Source organism: Phymastichus coffea, unplaced genomic scaffold, assembly GCF_024137745.1.
Source record: "Phymastichus coffea isolate CEN01 unplaced genomic scaffold, Cenicafe_Pcof_1.1 PCOF00008, whole genome shotgun sequence".
Lineage (NCBI taxonomy): Eukaryota > Metazoa > Arthropoda > Insecta > Hymenoptera > Eulophidae > Phymastichus > Phymastichus coffea.
In genome coordinates this window covers 7,615,312-7,638,744 of record NW_026706819.1, presented here as the reverse complement: position 1 = coordinate 7,638,744, position 23,433 = coordinate 7,615,312, and the positions used below count along the sequence as shown (strand labels likewise).

At 39.1% G+C, this 23,433-nt stretch overlaps 1 protein-coding gene across 3 annotated transcripts in view; it reads right to left on the bottom strand.

The window, feature by feature from the left end:
- Positions 1-23,433, bottom strand: part of LOC131669517 (ubiquitin carboxyl-terminal hydrolase 2-like) — a 759,386-nt gene that overhangs the window by 286,721 nt on the left and 449,232 nt on the right. The window lies entirely within an intron of this gene.

Genomic DNA, 23,433 nt, shown 5'->3' with positions numbered 1-23,433 from the left:
TTTCTATGAACATATGTAACTTTCGTACTACACGATCCTAGTGCGTTGATAGCCGAGATGGCTAACGCGTGCTGCTTGGTTTCATTTTTGTCGTCCCGGGTTCCAGTCTACATAGATACCTTTTTTTCTCACAATTAACTCACAATTAATTTGTATGATGACGAGATTAATAAAAAGTACAATCATAAGTTTTCTTATTATTTTCCATTTATTCCGTTCTTGCCATTGCATTAAGTGAATGAATATATAACTTTAATAAAAGTTAATTCAACTTTAATAATCTAATATATTATGATATACATCATAATTTTTATATTTATAATTTCAATATAAATTCTAACTTCATTAAGTATGAAGTTAGACCGACGTCTCGAGTTGGGTTCAATTCCTACTCAATGTTATGTTTTTCCTTTGGTTTTAACTTTTTTTAGATATAATTTATAAAGGTTCTTTCAGAAAATAACTCATGTCTATTTATACAGCTCTTATTAATTATCTGGGTATGAGAATGCAGTCCTTTTGACAGGGTATTATCACACAAAAGTGTTAATTTATACTACCGACTGATCTTTTTCAGGTACATAATTGTAATGAGAAATAATATTTATTTCTTGAACGGTTATAATATTTTGATTGGATAGAAAAGTGCGCGGAATTTTCCTAACTATTAAGCCCATTTATATCTATAAAAATTGAATCAACATGCTACATAGATTCAGTTTCTACTGATCTCAGAATGTTCAATTTAAAAAAATTTTTTTTTAAGAACAAAAACTAAAATGCGCGTAATTGTTAATAAGTTTTATTGGTCTTTCACAATCATGTGCAGTTTTTAAATAATTTTTCTACGTCAATTTTCATCAATTTTACGCTCAGTTCCTTCATCCACACTTAGAACTTTCTTTCTTTTTTAAATATACATGACTTTGACATTTACGAGGTGGGATCAAAAAGTAAGGTGAATTTTTATTTTTCTCAAAAAATATTTATTTATTCATCAATTTTTATTTTATCTCTTATCAAAGTAATCCCCCTCGGATATAATGCACTTGTGCCAACGCTTTTTCCAATCCTCAAAGCATTTCAAAAAATAATTTTTTGTGATCTTATTTAGTTCATCCTTCGATGCCGTCTTTATCTCCTCAATCGTGACAAAACGTCGTCCTTTCATGGGCCTCTTCAGTTTTGGGAACAAGAAGAAGTCACAGGGGGCCAGATCTGGGGAATACGGTGCCTGTGGCATCGTTACTGTGTTGGTTTTAGCCAAAAATTCGCGCACAAGCAACGATGTGTGAGCAGGGGCGTTATCATGGTGCAAAAGCCAATTTTTATTTTTCCACAAATTCGGACGTTTCTGGCGGATTGCTTCGCGCAAATTGCGCATAACTTGCAGGTAATATTCCTTATTTACTGTTCTACCCTGTGGCAAGAACTCATGATGCACCACGCCCCTGCAGTCAAAGAAAACTGTAAGCAAAACCTTTACATTTGATCGAACTTGGCGTGCTTTTTTGGTCTTGGTGATCCAGAATGCCTCCACTGGGACGATTGAGTCTTAGTCTCGACGTCATAACCATATACCCATGTTTCGTCACCTGTTATAACCCTGTTGAGTAAATCTGGATCATCGTTGACGTCATTCAGTAGCTCTTGGGCGATGCTCATGCGACGTTTCTTTTGGTCGAAATTGAGCAATTTCGGAACAAACTTCGCTGACACACGTCTCATGTCTAAAACACTCGTCAAAATTGATTGGCACGAACCAAATGAGATGCCAATATCATCAGCAATTTTTCTAATGGTAATTCGACGATTTTCCAACACTATTTTCTTCACTTCTTCAACATTCTCATCAGTTGTTGATGTGCTGGGGCGTCCAGAACGAGGTTCGTCGTCGGTGTCTTCTCGGCCTTCTTGGAAGAGTTTATACCACTTGTAAACATTTTTTTGGCTTAAAGTAGACTCACCGTATGTCACTTTCAGCATTTCAAGTGTTTTGGAACATTTGATTCCATTTTTCACACAAAATTTAATGCAAACTCTTTAATCCATGTTTTTAGACAGCAGCAAATCGTGGAGCACGCAAAACACTTCTAACCTTGATGCCTCTAACAAACAAACCAAACATACTACAAAGCTGAAATTTGGAACGTATGTTCTAGACGAGTGTACAGACATAACCAAATAAAAAAGTCGAAGATCGAACGGACGTAGCCCGCTAAATTTCAAAATTCACCTTACTTTTTGATCACACCTCGTATATATTTTCACGATAAAAATAGAATTTTATTTGCCAAAATAATGATAGAGTGCATTGCATTGCCTAATTTATTTCTTCACAAGTGGCTTGATAAAAGGCAACGTCTTGTAGATGTTTAAAAAATAAAAGACACGTATTTTTTGTTTATTTAATCAATCAAAAACTGGCCGAGAAAGAGCGCGATAAAGCTTTCCGTGACATCACGATAACATAGCATTTGCATACGAGGATATCCGAATAGTCGTGAGTACCTTTGGCACGCCGTAACTCAGTCAATTTTCTATTAATCGAAAAAAGAAAAAATACGTGTCTTTTAATTTTGTAAAATCAACAAGACGGATATAATGGAATTTTTTCGTTTTTTTACATAATTATGCAAACGATCGAAGTAATATTATTAATAAAGGAGAAAATAATTTATAAGAGTGGCATATACGTGAATTAAGGCAATGGCTGTTAACTCTTATGCAATAGTGTTAATTAGTTTTCTATATAAACAAAAGTATAGTGATATATCTTTATTTATTATATAAACAAAAGCATAGTGATATATCTACGTTACCCATTTATATTATATAGATGTAACATCTGTATATGTATACTATAAAAGCTATAATTTATGAAGTTGCTTATTAAATTGATTTATTTATTAAATCATTAATATTAACGCGTGTATTATGTTAAAGCACGCAGATTAACAGAAGAATGCTCGATTTGCAAAGTATGAATTCTAGTAATTATCGAAACGCTATTGACTATAAAAAGACGTGTGATCTTTAAAATATTAACGTCAATGTCAGATGCTTTCTACGTTCGAAATTTGAAGTCAAAACACGTGTACCAATGTGTTCTCTGGACATAAAATCAACTCTGAAGTTTCAGTATGATTTATTGATTGCTCTAAAGTGATAAAAAAATCTTTTCTAAAAGTATTCCTGACTAAATAAGGTCTGATGAAAATACATTCATGTAAAAGACGCATAAAAGTTTATTTTATAAACATAATATATATATAACACCATTTTCTTCTCGAAATTAGAATAGTTATTAAACGGTTGTACTACACTTAACGCGACGAGAATACGAAACTTTAGTGAATCACGGCTCCAACTTGAAAAAACAAACATATACGAATATATACTTAGAGAGCTCGAGAGGAGAGGAAGGCCGGTGGAAGAGTGTGGACGTGTCTTGGATGTGAGTGCGAGTTTTGGTGAGAAAGTTAAAGAGGAAAAGTGTTTGAGGAGAGAAATAGACGTGAAAAGAGAGTGGAGGCGGAAGAGGAGTGGAGTAGACAGAGAGAGAGAGAGAGGCTTGCAGAAGAGCAGGAAAAAGCAGAGAGAGGGGAATAAAGAAAAAAGAAAAGTTGAGGTTAAGAGAGAAAATCAGGAGCGAGAAAGGCAGGTAGAGAGGAGGGGCGGTAAGAAGGAAAGGCGGAGACAGAAAAGGTAAGACAGGGGATAAAGGTGGAATCACGAGTAGAATTAGAGAGTCCAATTACGGCGTAAGGGATAGTGATGGAAAGATTTGTGATAACAGAAAAATTAAGAGATAAAGGTGGAAGGATGGATAACAAAGGCCCAGAGGAGGACAAGAAGAAAAGAGTAAAGGTGGTGAGGGGGAGAGAGAGAGCGGAAAGGGGCTGAGGGAGAATAATAGAGGAGAAATGAGAGTGGTAAAGAGATGCAAGAGTGAAAGCGAGGGGAGCGAGATGGAAGGGGAGGGGGAGAAAGATTGGACAACACGATAAGAGAAGTGGGAAAAATTAGTGGTGCAGAAGATATAATGGAAAAGATACGGGCAGATATAAGGGATTTAAGAGAGGCATGGGAGGATGAAAGGAAAAAATGGACAGAACTGTTTAAAGAAATAATGGGAAACATGGAAAGAATGAAGGCAGAGGGGAAAAGAAGAGAAGAAAGATGGGAGAAAGACATAGGAAAAGTTAGGAGAGAACAAGAGAGAGAGAGAAGAAAGAAAGAAAGAGATGAAAGAAGAAAGGAAAAAAGCAGAAAGTAGAAAAAAGAAACTGCAGGAAAAATGGGGAGTGTTACGTGATGCCTTATTATGTAACAAATATATATTGTCGAATAAAACCTTGCTCTCGGGACTTCCGTTTGGACATAGCATAGCTAGCAGTATTCGTGTGCGCGACTCGGTGGGAATGAGCGATAGAGGCTGATTCACGCTGAGCCAGCATGCTGGGACTGCATGCTGCAGTCAGCGTGCTTAGCTAGGTAAGACGACCCGCCACGAGAAGCGTAAACATCCGAAGCGTATACGCTTCGGAGAGAGACGGCATGCTAGGGACAAAGACTATATAATAAACCGGCGAAAGCAGAGCAAAGAGAATTAGTCAGGAGTGAGCGCTCAACTAAGAAGCCTGCATTTTTCCTACTGAAGTTAAATCCATAATAAGAGTTTGAGAATATAATTGTTCGAGTTGCGATTAAGTATTAGAAGTGTCAAATACAATTGTTTTAATAATTTTGTGTAAACGAAAATCATAGGAATTATCATTTTCTTGGGTGTTGCTACACTATTGGATAAAAAATATATTGGACCACGAAAATCATAGGAATTATCATTTTCTTGCGTGTTGCTACACTATTGAATAAAAAAATATATTGGACCAGTTGATCTGATCAGATACAAAGAAAAAGTGATTGGCCACATCACGAAGCAAATAATATTTTGGACCAATTAATATTTACAATATTAATACAGAGTGAGTAATAATTTTTATGTAACCAAAAAAATAATAGACATCGCGAGGCGAAAATTACGCGTCTGCGAATTTATATATATATCTTTCTATTCTGTTTAACTTATTTATGTTGTGAAAGAGATTAGAATAAATATTATAAATATAAACGCCTTTAAGTGTATCCATATGCTTCCCCATTATATTAAAGAAAATCGCTATTACATTTTTCCTTTTAATAAACAAGCGAAGAACGTTATAAAACGTTCAATTATTTATTTTACAATTGCGATATCGAGTGTCGGATTATAATTAACAGGAATTTCATTATTGACGCGCGAACGGGCCGGGGTGCCCGAAAGCCTGACTGCCGCCCGAGTCTAAGGCCGCTCGGCTGTTAAAAAGGCCTTCGAACGGGACAAACTCGCCTCGCGCGAGTTGTCACCTATCAGGGAGAGAGGATGAACTAGTTGGAAGAAGAGTGCGTGAAATTAAAAGAAAGTATAGAAAGAGGAAACAAGAAGCAAAGAGGAACAGAAGTAGGCAATAAGGAAGAATTAGAGTATATGAGAGAAAAAATGGATAGAGAAAGTAGGATAAACTATATAATAGTGACAGACTTAGAGGGAGAGTTAAGATGGGAAAAGAAGGGAGAGGCAGAGGACTGGTTAAGGGAGGAACTAGAAATGAAAGGAGAGATAGTGGATCTGAGAAGAATAGGAGGGATAGCGGGGAGGGATGATCAGAGAGAAAGAGGAAAAAATATGTGGCAAATTAGATGCGCTTCAATGGAAGAGCATTGATTACTGATCCACAGGAACAGAATTTTGTCCGTTTGTTAATTGCTAAGCTACGAGGACCTGCGCGTGACTGCATTTATGGAAAATCCATTAAGGCAGTTGATGACTTAATCAGGATTTTAAAGGAACGATTCGCGCCTTGCAAAGACTTCGCTTACTACGACTCCAAAATCCATAGCCTGCGTATGAAACAAGGGGACACTGTTGGGGACTTTCATGACAGGATAAACATCCTTTTGAACTGTGCACAGAATGCTTTGAAAGAAGAGCTCGGAGGAGACTACACCGAGACAATGATGACCCCGATGCGCAATTCGACTGTCAAGATCTTCATAGATGGATTGCCAAAAGAGATTGGGGACTTAGTAGATATTAAACAGCCCAGAATCCTGGAAGATGCTTATAAGGAAGCATTACGTATAGAAACCAGAAATAAATCAAGGGCGAGGCATGGGGAGTGGAACCCTAATAAATGGACGAATTTATTGCGCAGCCTCAACGTTAACTACGTTCAAGATTAACAAAACGACCAAGAGGAACAACTAGAGGATGAGTGGGATGAATTACCCGCAGAAATCCAACAATTATTTGTACAAAGGAATCAAGGACAGCAACCATATACGAATAATCAAGGACAGCAACCGTATACGAATAATCAAGGACAGCAACAGAGTCGATCCCAAGGGCAGAAACCAAACCAAAATAGGAATTGGAAGCCTCGCTACACAAATTATCAGGACAGTGGACCACACGCAGGACGACTATATAACCCGGATACAGACTCTTATCATCATCCGTCTGGAAAACGCTATGGAACGATAGCTTATGACCAGCAGCAAAGAGGTGAGCTTAGACCTAACCCCAAGTATCAGCAACCCAATTATGCAAGTAATTTAAACTCAGATGGGGCTCGCCCAGCGGTGAATGGAACGGGCCCTTGCCAGACGTGCCGCCAGAACCAAGAGAAAGCTCAACCGAATACGAAGACGATGTTGACCGAAATTCAGGAAGTATTGACGAAAAACCGGGAGTACCCCCAGCAAAAGTAATGACGATACTAAAGAATCCACAATTGTTAACGAACCAGTCATCGCAGTTGCCTCAAATTGGGGACTTGGCACAGGAAATAATCAGATCTATGCGCCAACAAGAGTAAGGTTTCGTATACCGGAGACCTGCAAAAAGTGGACCGTGTTCATGGTTGACAATGGATCGGCCGTGAACTTAATTAAGTTTAGTGCATTAAATTGGACCACGAGGTTTGATCCAAGGGAGGTCACTACCCTGAGCGGTATTACGGCACACACCGTTCCGACCATAGGTACGGCGATATTAACGATTAATGGAAAATCCGCAAAATTCCACATAGTATGGAATAATTTTCCTATTGAAGAGGACGGGATGTTAGGCAGAGATTACTTGATCGATACCGATGCAGTGATTTCGTATTATCATAACAGCCTAATGGTAAACAGTGACGTGATGAACCCGATATCGTTTTTACCGAATGACGTTCCCATCGACCGATTACAAGATGATCTGATACAAGCTATGAGTATTAAAGCTCGTGAAGATGAGGTATCGGATATTGAAACTGCAGCGGACCTAGATCGGGGAATAGAACGACTGGGTTGTAAAGAGAACGCGAATAATAAGATTATAAATGGCAATGAGGGACTGCCGGTCGGCACGGTACGATATACATTAGCACCAAGGACTCGCCAAGTTATACAGATTAATTTGCTGAAGAATGGGCTCGCGGAAGGGTATTTACCTAGAATAAATGTGGCGGATGATAAAGTGTTTCTTGGGGAAGGCGTGGTCATTAACGATCATGAAACCTGTAAGATTATGGCCATCAATACCCACGAGAGAGAAGTAACCATAGAAGTGGACCCAAAGGAAATTATTCCATTTGAATATTACAAGTCGGAATTCTTTAGTGACACAAATTCAGATCAAGAAGGTAGCCTGCAGGGATCGCGGACTATGGACCAACCCGAGAAACGGCGTAATCAATTATTGCAATTGATCAGTACAGGACACCTTAACTCTCACGAGCTCAAGAGTATTAAACGGCTATTGAAGAAGTATCCGAATGTGTTTTTACTCCCTGGAGAACCTTTACCATGTACTAACTTGATAGAACATGAAATACACTTAGAAAACAGAGTAACAGTTAATACCAAACAGTATAGGCATCCTCCTGTGCACCGAGAATTTATATCGGAACAAATAAAACAACGGTTATGGGAAGGAATAATCGAAGAATCTAACTCACCTTATAACTCGCCGCTCTGGATTGTTCCTAAAAGCCCGGCAAGTGATGGCACACCAAGGTGGAGGATGGTTATCGACTTTAGGGAATTAAATAAAAAGACTATTGATGAAGCCTACCCTTTACCCAATATTGCTGATATTCTAGATCAGTTGGGAGGTTCGATGTATTTCTCGACGTTTGACTTAATCAGTGGATTTCAACAAATTCCCTTAAGAGTTGAGGACAGGGAGAAGACGGCATTTTCTACTTTTGATGGACATTTTCATTATATCAGAATGTCGGAAGGACTAATGAACGCGCCAGCGACGTTTCAACGAATGATGAATGCGTTGCTGCGAGGACTGCTGAATGTAGAAATGTTAGTGTATTTGGATGACGTGATAGTTTACGCCAAGAATTTACACGAACATGAAGTTAAGATAGGGAAGTTGTTTGAGAGACTTACCGACGCAGGATTAGTCTTACAACCGGACAAGGTAAATTTCCTACGTCAAGAAGTAAAATTCTTGGGACACATTGTTAGTGCGGAAGGAGTTCAGCCGGACCCTAAATTGATTGAAGCCGTAAAGAAATTTCCGACGCCCAATGGAGTGAAAAGTGTCAGATCTTTTCTTGGACTCTCCGGATACTACCGTCGATTTATCCAGGACTACTCGAAGATAACCAAGCCTCTCAGCGACTTAACAAAAAAAATCAAGCATATGACTGGGGACCGCCACAGCCAGAGGCTTTTGAAAGGCTGAAGCAGATGCTTTGTGAGGCCCCTATCTTAGCTTTTCCTGATTTTGAGAAGACCTTTACCTTAACCACAGATGCTTCGGATTACGCAATAGGAGCAGTTTTATCACAAGAAGTGGATGGTCATGAAAGGCCTGTAGCATATCTTTCTAGGTTGTTAAATAAAGCAGAAAGAAACTATACTACCACGGAAAAGGAGTGTGTCGCGGTTTTATACGCGATGAATCAGTTTAGACCTTATCTCTTATGCAAGAAATTTACCCTGATTGCTGATCACGAACCTCTAAACTTTATGCATAATCGCAAGGACCCAGGACAAAGGCTTATGAGATGGATGTTTAAATTCACAGATTACCAATATACATTCAAGTATAAACCTGGAAAATTAAACTGCAATGCGGATGCGCTTTCAAGGAATCCGATTAACTTACAGGAGTATTTGGACGAGAAGGCTCGGAAAGAGAAAGACCTGAATGAAAATATTCCGAAGATGCTAAAACGTAAGACCGAAGGAAAAGAAATTGACGAACAAGAGACGGGAGAGCCACGGGAATCTATTGGTAAACGTAAGAGGGCTCATACGATTTCGAATGAGCCAAGGACAAGAGGAAGACCTGTTGGGGCCAAAACGAATAAGGAAAAACCAAATTTAGATCATAGCACCATTACTGAAAGAACCCGAAGCAAGAAGCCTGTGAAAACCACAGGAAAAACTTTCCGACTACCGAATGAGCCCAGACCCGGCACTTCTAAACTTAAATTGGGAGTTGAAAAAGAGACTAAATCAGACAAAGACAAACCCTTACCCAAGAGGTTAAAGGTGTTACGAAAAACTACATCGGATGCAGCGATAGACGATCCCGGATTGAAAACCAGTGAATTGGACAAGGAAACCTCGCCTACCGTTACAGAGCGGGAAGGAGTAACGCCGACTGATGAATCTGCCATCGAAGTTGCCGTGAAGGAGATCGATAGCAACGAGTTCGTTAAAGATTCGTCTTTTGGGCAATATCTGCCGAGTGGACGACACAAACGGGTACAGGATATTTTAGATCGACTGGAGAAGGAAAATATTAGTGCCAGTGTTTCAGACTCCGACAGCGAAATCGGAATGAAACGAACAAACTCCTCTCAGGGACCCTTATTATCCTCAACTAGGATGGAGGATAAAGATCCGAAAAATTTCCAAGACAGAACGGATGACAGACCCCCGATAGAAGATCCTCGACATAGTGGGCTGAGAAAAGAAACCGAAACGGAGAGGGGCGACTCAAGTGATGAAAGTCAGAGTGATAAATCAGAATTCACTGATCGAATAGAGCTAGAAGTTAGTGGACCTTAAACCAGCGGGAACTCTGGAGAAGATGATGAATTATCAGAAAACGAAAGTTCTACTAAAAGATGCGAAGAACGGGACAGAAGACTAGTTTGTCGGCTAACGAAGTGTGGGAATCGGCAGAAAAATTCGAAGCCAGTTTACAAAGACATAAAAGCTTAGAAAATGAATCGTACTACTGGGATGATATGGGCCTTGCGCGAGACAACCGAACCATAGAAATGGCTTCTCATTTCTCAGATGGAGACGAGCCCCCCCAGGAACTACAAGAGACACTATGGAGGCTTGACCCATATGATGAAGTAAACGATTCTGATGAGGTAATGGCGAATAGGATAACGAAGCTAGTGGAAGATTCGCAAAAATTAATGGAAACTCACCTAGAACATGACAGTGGCTCGGACACAGATCGCCCGGATGAAGGCGAAAACCAACGTCTCTCGGATAGGACTAAGGAAGTAAGTCCCGAGAGAACTAAGGAAGATGAAGAAACCTTAAGGCAGCCACGATACCGAGAAATATCAGTAACCCCGACTATTAAGACAGGAATACCGGGAGCCAGAAGTACTCCTATGGTTAAAGGACCTCGACTCATGGTAAGATTCGAAGGGCTTGAGGGTATACCCGAAGAGTCAGACCCTAGAAACGAGAGCCCTGTAGAGTTACACTTCTCGAAAACACCCGTAGATGATGAATTATTCTTCCCATTACCGCCGACAGGACCAATTAACCGATATCGAAGACCGGAAGATTATAAGAACCCGAGTTCAAGCAGTGAAACCGGGAGCGGAAATTCTTCAATAGGACCTGCAAAATATATTTTACAAAATAATGTAAGCACGAGCCAACAATGTCTAACCTATCGACGAGATAACATTGTACATTTTATGTCACGAGATTGTAATAACCAAACTACTATCTCGAAATTATTAAGCGAAATTGGAGCCATAGACCTACGTAATATGAAATCTTTGAAACCTAAGGTCGGACAAATATTAATAACCAAATTCAAAAACCATAATATCTTGTCTGTAGTTATAAAAGACAGATATAATGACCCCATTACTATAGAAGCTATGAAAGTTGGACTTACGAATTTGAAGAAGGTACTGATAAAAAAAAATATAGTAAGTTTCCGGATTGCTAGACGAGGGGACTATACTGATGTCCTTGGACCTGGATTACTAACGGAAATATTAATAAGAATTTTTGAAAAGAGTCCTATAAAAGTAATTGTTTGCTATGGAAACATGGTTCTCCCACCGGCAAACCAGCGGATGGAAATAATTAAAACATTACACGACAGCCTAGTGGGTGGCCATAAGGACATTAACCAGACATACCAAAAAATTCGAGCCAGATATTATTGGCCAGGACTGCGAAAGTATATATTAAATTATGTACGGAAATGCCCAAGTTGTCTTGAGAAGAAAATTGATCGCCACAAGACTAAGGAACCGATGCTGATTACGGACACACCAATCGAGGCATTCGACAAAGTATCGATAGACACCGTAGGAAAATTACGAACCACTCCTGGTGGAAACTCTCACCTGCTGACCATGCAATGCAATCTAACCAAATACTTAATTGTAGTGCCGATAAAGGACCTTAAAGCAACCACTATCGCTGATGCGTTAGCCAGACACTTAATATGCCAATTCGGTGCCCCTAGAGCAATATTGTCGGATCGCGGGACAAGCTTTCTTTCAGAAATAGTAGAATCATTACTACACCTATTCAAAATCCATCATTTAACGACTTCCGGATATAGACCTCAGACCAATGGGTCCCTTGAAAGAAGCCATGCACCATTAATCGATTTCTTACGAATATACTCGGAGCGTTTTGACTATTGGGATCGATTAACCCCCTTCGCGGTTTTTACATATAATACGAGTATACATAATGGAACTGGTTACATCCCCTTCGAACTAGTTTACGGACGAATCGCTCGTTTCCCCATGAAGATACCTAGAGAGAAAAATTAGGGACCTATAACCATTACCTGCGCGATCTAGTCTTACGCTTGACAGAACTAAAGATAGCGGCGGGTGATAATCAAATTCGCGAAAAGGAAAAATCTAAAGACCAATATAATAAATGCGCTAGACCCTTTAAAGGGAGAGTCGGTGATTTCGCCTGGATACTAAACGAACCTCGGGTAGGAAAAGCCGATAGTTATTATAAAAGACCTCTAAAAATCGTTGAAATCTTGAATCATAAGAACGTGTTATTAGAATTACCCAATGGAAAAATAGTACGGAAGCATATGGATAAACTTAAACTTCAGGGGTAGTTATATAAGTACAATTACTCACTTATCTTATCTGTTCTATATTCTTCGTCTATACTATTTACTTTGTTCCGTTCTTTCAGGTACTATTTCTTTTAATATACTTCCTTTCATTTAGTATGTATCTAATCTTACTTTCCTTTCTCTCCGTATTTGCCCCGTCTATTATGGACCCCCAAGCGTATTCTATAGAAAAGTTAGACAACAACCCAGGAATTTACTACGAGAGAATAGACCCAATGAGAATGAAGAGGGCAGATTGGAAAATATACATATCTATCAACTTTAATTTGTTCTTGGCGAAGACCACTGCTATAATTGACCTACAGTCACTACTGCGAAATTGTACTGGACATCTGAATGAGGAAACTTGCAGTAATATAATCGGCATGGATCACATCAATCTGAAGACAATCACTCTTGAACAAGTACGAACGAAGATTCAAGGAGCTATCGAAAACATGGGATATATTCAGCCGCCCGATGTCCAAGGACCCAACAATATTAGGTCGAAAAGACTGGTACCTTTTGGAGGCATAGGAAGACTGAGTCATAGTTTATTTGGATTAGTGACCATTGACGAAACTGATAAAATAGAAGCCAACATAGATCAACTATATGCAGACCAAAAAGATATCATTAAACTCTTTAATGATAGAACCCATATAATTACCACAGGAATGGATAAACTGTATAAAATGATGGACGTCCACGGGGACAGAATTTATAATTTAAACCTCCAAATGCGAAAAAATTTCAGGAAATTAGAAAATGAAAATGCCCGACTGGAGTACATGTTTTCAATACATTCGCTTGGAAGAATACTAGAAGCAAAATTGGACCATCTTATCAAAAGCTCAGAAAAACTTCTTGAAATTATTCATGCGCTAAAAAGCGGCAAAATACATCCGGACCTTATAGACCCTGACATGTTGCACCAGATAGCAAATTATATAAAATTCATGGTAACAGACTTCGATTTCCCAATTCCGACGGAACACCTCCGAATTGAAGAAATTATTAAAATCTCCAGCATTGACGCGATCCAGCGAGAAAGGAAGACGTATATTGTCATTCATTTACCCTTAGTTGACAAGAATTACTATAATCTATACCGTCTACACTCAGTATTGGTACCGCAATCACCAAGCTCGACTGGAAAATCCGCATATATTAGACACGAATACCCGTACTTGGCATTAAGTTCGGATCAAAAACAGTATATACAGATGGATCACCATTCGTTGCATAGTTGCGTGCGAACGCACTATACCTTTATATGTTCGGTAGGAGGACCTGCTTTAGATGTTAATCTAAATAGTAAATGCGAACTAGGATTACTACTACAACCATCCAGGCATGAACTATTCCATTGTAACATAGTTCTGAGAATACAACGAATTACCAGCTGGAATTATATATCAACGGATGGGTCATGGATATACTCAGCCAACCGACAAGACACAGTCCGAATTGTCTGCCCGAACCAAGTGGACCAAAAAACCGAAATACAAGGGGTAGGGATATTAAGAATTGCCCCGGGGTGCATTGGTTATACTAAGGATGCGACCTTGTTTACGGAAGTAAGGAAAGACAATACAAATGTTTACCTATATCAACCAAATTTAACCCTTAACCTAACGAATCTTTACCCGACACTAACCTACTTATCTGAAACGGATATTAAATTGGAAGAGTGGGCCCCACAAGCTGGAACCTGGACCAGCCAAGAGAAAACATTAAGCGACATCATGGAAAAGACGCAAATGATAAGAAATCATAAAAAAATCACAACAACGCAATCAGGACTGATTTATGGAGGATTCAGTATTAATATCCTAATCATCATAATTATCAGTATAATTTATAAATGTTGCATTGCACGCACAAAAGCACAAAAAAATACCGTAGTACACGAATCACCTCACGTGCATACACCGCATCCTCGACACCGGCCAATCCCTCATAGCCTCGGACTAACCACGAAAAAGCAAACGCCCGCCTGGATGCCCGAAGAACGACCCAAGGAACAAACTCAAATTGAAATCCTTCACATTCAACCCTCGAAGAAACCGAAACCCTCCGCGACTATATCTAATCCATTGGCAAAATCGGAAAATTCTTCGGGTTTATAAATCCAGACAGCAGAGTCTGTATGAATTTTTTTTTTAATCAATAAATTATTGATCATCTGTTTCAGTACCCACTATCGCCATGAGTAACATGTCCGACCATTTCACAATAGACCCAACCTGCATCAAGATACGATACTTGAAGCATAAGGCGCTAAGCGAACTCCTGACACGATTAGAGAGTATCGTACCCATAGAGGAGTTTCATTCTCTACGAAATCTCGCAAACAACAGTACAAGGACTATTCTCTGCAAATTTACTAGAGTTAAATATGCGGTTGAAGCAAAAAAAATAAAAAACTGGAACATAAGTGAGATAAGTAGCGGCCGTATTGGAGAACCGAAACCGCTACGACGAAATGATTCCAGACTTACGGAAAAACCCCGACTATTTTGTCGACTTCCCTGGACAACTGAAGAGAGATATAGAGAAGTCTCATTTTTCCAGCATTTCGCACAGTTCGGACCCCTAGTGTATCATAAATTGGTACGGGATAACAAAGGAGCCCTTTCTATAGGTTACGCTCAGTACTACAAAGCTGCTGATGCCGCAACAGCCTTAAAAGAATGCGACCCTGTTTACGGCGCCAGATATGCTGATATAAGGAAAAGGAGATGGGACCATAGTGATGAAACTAGGCACCATTGGCTTTGCGACAAATGGATAGACGCATCGATCTATGAGGAACATGATACCACCTGCAAATGGCAGCACCAAAATAAGCTCAGGGAAGGAAAAAATAAAAAACAATACCCTAAATCAGAAGTGAGAAGAGTGTACAAAATAAACTCCTCTGAAACAAGCCGCCCTAATATAGGATTAAACAAAAATGGACCCTTCACGGATCTTGTTACGCTCACAGAAATTAAATCAATGGACCCTACTTCTAATCCACGGGCAACTTTGTGAAAAGCCCGACGAATTGACCTAACGGAAGAAGATGGGATAACAGAAATCGACCCCGTAGATAGAATATACTTCGAATCTGCTGTATAAACTATAAGCCATAGGAAAATTTATTGACCCTCTCAATTGCATTATTATTATGTTATTTAGTGGACCCATAACTTATAAGCTGTGACCTATCTTTTTACTCTTGTCTATGTTTAGTCTCGAATCTATGTACCTTTCTCTCTCTTGATTATGCAATTAACCGGACTATATTTTTACCTTAGGATGGAAGAAATTAACGGCATTCGCCTCCGATCTGTTGCACCGGTAGACGACTCCCTCACCGCAATCCGAGTCAAATTTGATGACCCGCGACAAGAAGCTGCGGTCATCAAACTATTTAGTACCGTGGGAACCATACGATCTGCTACAACGGTAGCAGGCCCGACCTTCTCATCTTATGGAGAAACCATCATTGAATTTATTCATGAGCATGATTACGCTGCAGCAATACTCCGATTCTTCCCATGGTCACCTCACATTTCATACGAGAACTCTTCGGAAGATGAAGATGAAACAACGAACCCAATTGGGTTCACACCGCGATTGACCACCACAGCCTGCGCGAGAGAGGATGATGCCGACCGACGATTGCACTTCCTCATACCGCACCGAGACGAACAGAACAAACCGTGGCCAGAACAACGGGTCCACGATGACTTCACGTGGTTTGGACCGGTCGATTACATTAAAATATGGCAAGACTCCTGCGGTCCTATGGGAGTAATAAAGTACATATTCGGGTGGAGCGTCGTTTCAGCACTAAGTAACCTGAATAAGCGATATAAGGCGAAACATTCGCCACCTCGTCGTCTCACAGCCAAACTCAGGAACAGGTCCATCTATGTCTATCATAGTACCTGCGGACATTACGTCACTAAGACAGAACTGGAAGCACATGGGACCATTTGCCGATACCAAAATAGACATGTGCTCAGAACACATAGGTTCTGTGGAAGGCCGGTGTACCTTTCAGAGTGGGATCGACATCTACAAGAGTGCAACTTAGGGACCTACGATTACAACGGGTCCCCCTTCGACGATATCAACAAGCTGACCTTGTTCTTACAAGCTCCCTCAGCCAATCCGAAGGGCCGAGATTTACTACTCCAGGATCAAGCTTCTTGTCTACTAGATTTAGAAGGACTAGATTTAACAGCCGGACATGATAACCGTAAACTTGCGTTGCGCAAGTAATAATTGGACCAAATTAATAAGCTTTTGCCTTCTTCTTAATCATCTTGTTTATATATGAATAAAGAGGACCATTTATATTATTTTACTGTTATTTTTCATTACTATGTATATTGTTATTTTATTCTTGTATTACCCTAATTGGACCTAAAACGTTACCGAGGACGGCAACGATTCTAAGGGGAGAGGGATGTTACGTGACGCCTTATTATGTAACAAATATATATTGTCGAATAAAACCTTGCTCTCGGGAATTCCGTTCAGACATAGCATAGTTAGCAGTATTCGTGTGCGCGACTCGGTGGGAATGAGCGATAGAGGCTGATTCACGCTGAGCCAGCATGCTGGGACTGCATGCTGCAGTCAGCGTGCTTAGCTAGGTAAGACGACCCGCCACGAGAAGCGTAAACATCCGAAGCGTATACGCTTCGGAGAGAGACGGCATGCTAGGGACAAAGACTATATATTAAACCGGCAAAAGCAGAGCAAAGAGAATTAGTCAGGAGTGAGCGCTCAACTAAGAAGCCTGCATTTTTCCTACTGAAGTTAAATCCATAATAAGAGTTTGAGAATATAATTGTTCGAGTTGCGATTAAGTATTAGAAGTGTCGAATACAATTGTTTTAATAATTTTGTGTAAGCGAAAATCATAGGAATTATCATTTTCTTGGGTGTTGCTACACTATTGGATAAAAAATATATTGGACCACGAAAATCATAGGAATTATCATTTTCTTGCGTGTTGCTACACTATTGGATAAAAAAATATATTGGACCAGTTGATCTGATCAGATACAAAGAAAAAGTGATTGGCCACATCACGAAGCAAATAATATTTTGGACCAATTAATATTTACAATATTAATACAAAGTGAGTAATACTTTTTATGTAACCAAAAAAATAATAGACATCGCGAGGCGAAAATTACGCGTCTGCGAATTTATATATATATATCTCTATTCTGTTTAACTTATTTACTATATGTTGTGAAAGAGATTAGAATAAATATTATAAATATAAACGCCTTTAAGTGTATCCATATGCTTCCCTATTATATTAAAGAAAATCGCTATTACATTTTTCCTTTTAATAAACAAGCGAAGAACGTTATAAAACGTTCAATAATTTATTTTACAATTGCGATATCGAGTGTCGGATTATAATTAACAGGGATTTCATTATTGACGCGCGAACGGGCTGGGGTACCCGAAAGCCTGACTGCCGCCCGAGTCTAAGGCCGCTCGGCTGTTAAAAAGGCCTTCATACGGGACAAACTCGCCTCGCGCGAGTTGTCACCTATCAGGGAGAGAGGATGAACTAGTTGGAAGAAGAGTGCGTGAAATTAAAAGAAAGTATAGAAAGAGGAAACAAGAAGCAAAGAGGAACAGAAGTAGGCAATAAGGAAGAATTAGAGTATATGAGAGAAAAAATGGATAGAGAAAGTAGGATAAACTATATAATAGTGACAGACTTAGAGGGAGAGTTAAGATGGGAAAAGAAGGGAGAGGCAGAGGACTGGTTAAGGGAGGAACTAGAAATGAAAGGAGAGATAGTGGATCTGAGAAGAATAGGAGGGATAGCGGGGAGGGATGATCAGAGAGAAAGAGGAAAAAATATGTGGCAAATTAGATGCGCTTCATGGGAACAAAAAGAAAGAATTATGAAGAAGAAAAAGAAGCTGGGACAGAAAAAGATAAACATAGATCAGGACTGGACGTGGAAGCAGAGAAAGACAAGAGAGGAAGTAAGAAGGAAAGCGAGAGAAATAAAAAGTGAAGGTAAAGAGGTAAAGATGTGGCATAACGGGATGAAGTCAGAGGAAGAAGAATGGTGGTGGAGCGAGAAAGAGGGAAAAATGGTAGGAAAAAGGGCGGAAGGGTTTCGAAAATAATAGGGATAAAAGAGAGAGAGGGAAGAAAGGCAATAAAGATACTATTCTGGATCGTGGCTGGGATGAGGAGCATGGAGGAAGACGACTGGGAATATGTTAGGGAATTCGACATAATAGGGCTAACGGAAACCTGGGTGAAGAGGCAAGGGGCAAGAAATGGTGCGGAGAAACAAATGAAATGGTACAACATAGAGTGGAGAGACTCAAGAAGGGAAGGAAGAAGGGGGAGAGAAATAGGGGGAGGAATAATGGCGTTAAGAGAGAGGAAAGGGAAGAATAAGGTTGAATAGAAGAAAGAAAGGACAAGTGAGGCAATAGTAGGAGAAATAAAGATCGGAGGGAGGAAATATATGATAGTATCGGTGTATATGCAATACGAGAAGAAGGAAAACTATGAATACCTAAGCAAAGAAATAGAGGAGAACAGAGGAAAAACAATAATTATAGGACGAGACTTTAACGCAAGAACAGGAAATGAAGGGAGAGAATGGGAGACAGAAGAAAGCCTGGAAGAAATAAAGGCCAAGGATAAAGTGTTAAACGCAGAGGGAGAAGAAATGATAAAATGGCTAGGAGAAAGGGGCTTAGTGATAACGAATGGGAGAAAAGAAGGAGACGAAGAGGGAGAAATAACATATATAGGCGAGAGAGGAATGTCAACTATAGACTATGTAGTAGGTAACGAGGAAGGTGATGAGGCAATAAAAAGAGTTTAAATAAAAGAGAGGGTAAAGTCGGACCACTTACCAATAGAGGTGGAATTGGGAGACAAAATAGCGGAAGAAAGAAAAGAAGAGGAAGAAAGAATGATAGACGACTGGAGCGAAGAAGGTATAAGGGAGTATCAGAGATGGATGGACGCAATAGAGGGAACAGAAAAATGGAAAGAGATAAAAAATAGAGTGAAGAACGTAGTTGTAAAAAAGAAGATAAGAAATAAAAAGGATCGAAAAAAAGCTAGTGGAGAAAATAATGCAAGATAAAAAGGGCTAGGGTGATGGCAGAGTTAAATAAGGTAAGAAAAGGGGAAAGAGACAGAGGCAAATACCTAGAAGCAAAGAGAGAATACAGAGAAGAAATAAGAAAAGCAAAAAAAAATGAGGGGAAAAGAGTGGCAGAAGAAATAAGAAAAGATAAGACGAGAAGAGAATTCTGGGATAAAGTGAATGGCAATAGGAGGAAAAGAATTGAGTTAAATGAAAATATAGGAAAAGAAAAATAGTAAAATCACTTCAAGAAACAACTGGGAGACAAAGAAAAGGAAGAAAGCAAAGGGGAAGAAACCGAAGACAGCGAAGGAGAGGAAGGTGAAGAAATTAAAGAAAGAGAAGTGAAAGAGGTAATAAGAAAAATAAAAAATAAAAAGGCGACAGGAGATAATGGTATAGCAAATGAAGCGTGGATGGAAGGCACGGACGACGTGATAAAAGAAATGACAAAATGCTTAAACGGAATATGGAACGGAGAAGGATATCCGGAAGAATGGAGGAAGGGAATAATAGTACCATTATACAGGGTGACCCATTTTAATCGCTACACCTGGATTTTTCGAATTCCAAGACAGATAGGAAAAAATGGTTCAGACAAAAGTTGTAGGGGACGAAAGGGTCCAAACAATGGTTCTATCAAATTTGACCTTGAATTTGACCTTCGAGGTTATTTCAAGGTCAAGTGGTTTTTTTGAATAGGAACACCTATTTTTGACCCCGGATTCGGAAAGAGCGGAAAATTTCACGTTCAAAACCATATTGCAACATTTTATTCACGGTCATTTCAAGGTCAAATCAATGTCAAACTCCGAAAAATCCATTTTAAGTCGTTTTTCCACGAGTCACAGGCTTAAGTGGTTCAAATTGATCGTTGATTTAAAACGGAAACCCATACACCCAAAACTTTCACATCCTAGTAAACAAAAATCGAACTTGCACATCCGAACCCCATTCTCTTCATAGCCTCACATGCTAAACTGTTACACCAGACATCCCCCAGTCCCACACATCTCTATCCCATGTATGATGTTTGTTTAACGGAAACTTCATGATCATTGAAGCTTCTGTTGTAAACGTGTCAACCTTACGTTTAGCGCTACCCAGAAACAACGACGTGGACGTAGTAAGGACTGTTTCCTTTGGGGTGCTTGAGTGAGTCCCCGTGCATCTCACTGTTCAGGGTGCTTAATTAAAGTGAGTCCCTTCGCCTCTCACTGTTCGGGGTGCTTGATTTAAGTGAGTCCCCGTACCTCTCACTGTTCAGGGTGCTTGATTTAAGTGAGTCCCCGTGCCTCTCACTGTTCGGGGTGCTTGATTTAAGTGAGTCCCGTCGTCTCTATGCATGATATCTAAGCACCTTCATAATTCTTAAAAATGTACTTTTTGGAATACCGATTTCCCTTTCGACTCGACGAGCGCTTATCTGTGAGTCAAGATGAATTATTGACAGAATAGTCACCACCCGATTATCATTTTCATCATATTGATGGCGCCCACGTTGACGAACCATGTGTCCACCACGAGCTCTTTGAGTTAAACGTCTGATAGCCATAGCGTCGGAGTGTCGTCTGTCTTGATAGCGTTCAGCATAAATTCTTGCCGCAGCACGATAATTATTTCGGCTTTCTCCTAAAGCCAACGTCATGTCAACGATCTCGCTGGGCGCGTAGTCAGCCATTTCAGAGGCAGCTATTAATTATTATTAAATTTGAATAGTGAAATGGTATAAAAAATAATAATAATTATAATATTCACCCGTATACGGTCGCGACCAAAAAAGAAAAATGTTTCTAGATTACGGTAACTTTATCTGACTAAGTGTATTTGCCACAAATGTTCCGATTGTCACACTTTTGTAATTGTAAGTTTTATAATAAAGTAATAATCATTAAATTATTTCTAATTTGAATTGCACATAATACTAAAACTTGCTTTTATTTTAAATATTGTGAATTATTTCCGTTCAAACTTAAAAAATACTAATATTGATAATGTAATCATTAAAAGCACATTTACAAGTAAATTCTGTTCAGTCAAAGATTCTTGTAATAATATCTGAACTGCTGACCGATTTTAATATTTTCCGCACATTTTTAATATTAAACTTTATTTTTGATGGTTTGATTCTAGAAAAAATAGCTTTGATGCTTTTTGTACAAAAAGGAAATGTTGCATATTTATTGTTTCGAAAGTTATGACTATTCTTTTTAAACAATCACATTATTTACAGCTCATATCTTCAATTTTCTCATAACTTTCGAAAAAATAAATAAAGATACAACATTGCTGTTTTTTACACAAAGCATCAAATTAGTTTTTTATAAAATTTACAATTAATAAAGTGTGACAAACGTTATTCTTTTTTAGTCGCAACCACATACAGGCGAATATTATAATTATTAATATTTTTGATACCATTTTACTCACTTTATCCTTGAATAGTAATTAATGGCTGGCTCTTAAATGGTTGACTATCAGCCTAAAAAGATTATTGACACGACGTTACTTTTAGGAGAAAGCTGAAGTAATTATCGTGGTGCGACAAGCGGAAATCAGTATTTCAAGGTAGGGGCGAAGGGACTCACTTAAATCAAGCACGCCGTATAGTGTGAGGCGAAGGGACTTACTTTAATTAAGTGATGTAACTAAATCTACGATCAGTTTGAACCACTTAAGCCTGTGACTCGTGGAAAAACGACTTAAAATGGATTTTTCGGAGTTTGACTTTGATTTGACCCTGAAATGACTGTGAATAAAATGTCTCAATATGGTTTTGAACGTTAAATTTTTCGCTCTTTCCGAATTCGGGGTCAAAAATAGGTGTTCCTATTCAAAAAGAACACTTGACCTTGAAATAACCTTGAATGTCAAGTTCAAGGTCAAATTTGTTAGGACCATTGTTTGGCCCCCTTCGTCCCCTACAACTTTTGTCTGAACCATTTTTTCCTATCTGTCTTGGAATTCGAAAAATCCAGGTGTAGCGATTAAAATGGGTCACCCTGTATATGAAAGGGAGGAAAGAAGAAGTAGAAAACTATAGAGGAATAACGCTGATGGACACGGGATATAAAATATATGCGGAAATACTGAGGAAAAAGCTGGAAAGAGAACTAGAAGCTAAAGAAACGCTAAGCGATACGCAGATGGGATTTAGGAAGGAAAGAGAAACAATGGACGCAATATATGTATTAAAAACAATAATAGGGAAGGAAATAAGGGAAAAAGGAGGAAAACTGTTGGTATTCTTTACCGACATGAAGGCCGCTTTTGACAAGATAAAGAGGAAGAAAATATGGGAAACAATTAAAGAGAAAGGGATAAATAGAAAAATTAGGAAAAGAATAGAAGAAATATACAAAAAAACAGGGAGTAAGGTAAAAGTTGGAGAAGAAATAATTGGGGAGTTTGAGACTTACAAAGGCGTAAGGCAAGGGTGCCCTTTGAGCACCACGCTATTTAATCTTGCCTTCGCCAACCTGAAAGTGAAGATCAAGAAGGTGCAGGAAGGAGGGGTAGTGATAGGAAGGAAGAAAATATGGACATTAGGATATGCAGATGATATAGTGATGATGGCAAAGAGCGAAAGTGGAATGAAAGCAATGCTGAAACAATTAAAAAGATACCTGGAAGAAAGAAGATTAGATTTAAATGTAGGAAAATCAAAGATGATGAAATGCAGGAGAGGAGGAGGAAGGGGGAAGGTAGAAGAATTCGAATGGGAAGGTGAGAAGATAGAGATGATTAAAGAATATAACTACTTGGGATATGTGATAAGCAGAAATAACGGAAATAAAAAGCAGATAAAGAAGGTAGAAGGGAAAATAAATATGGGACTCGGAAGACTATGAGGGGCTAGGAG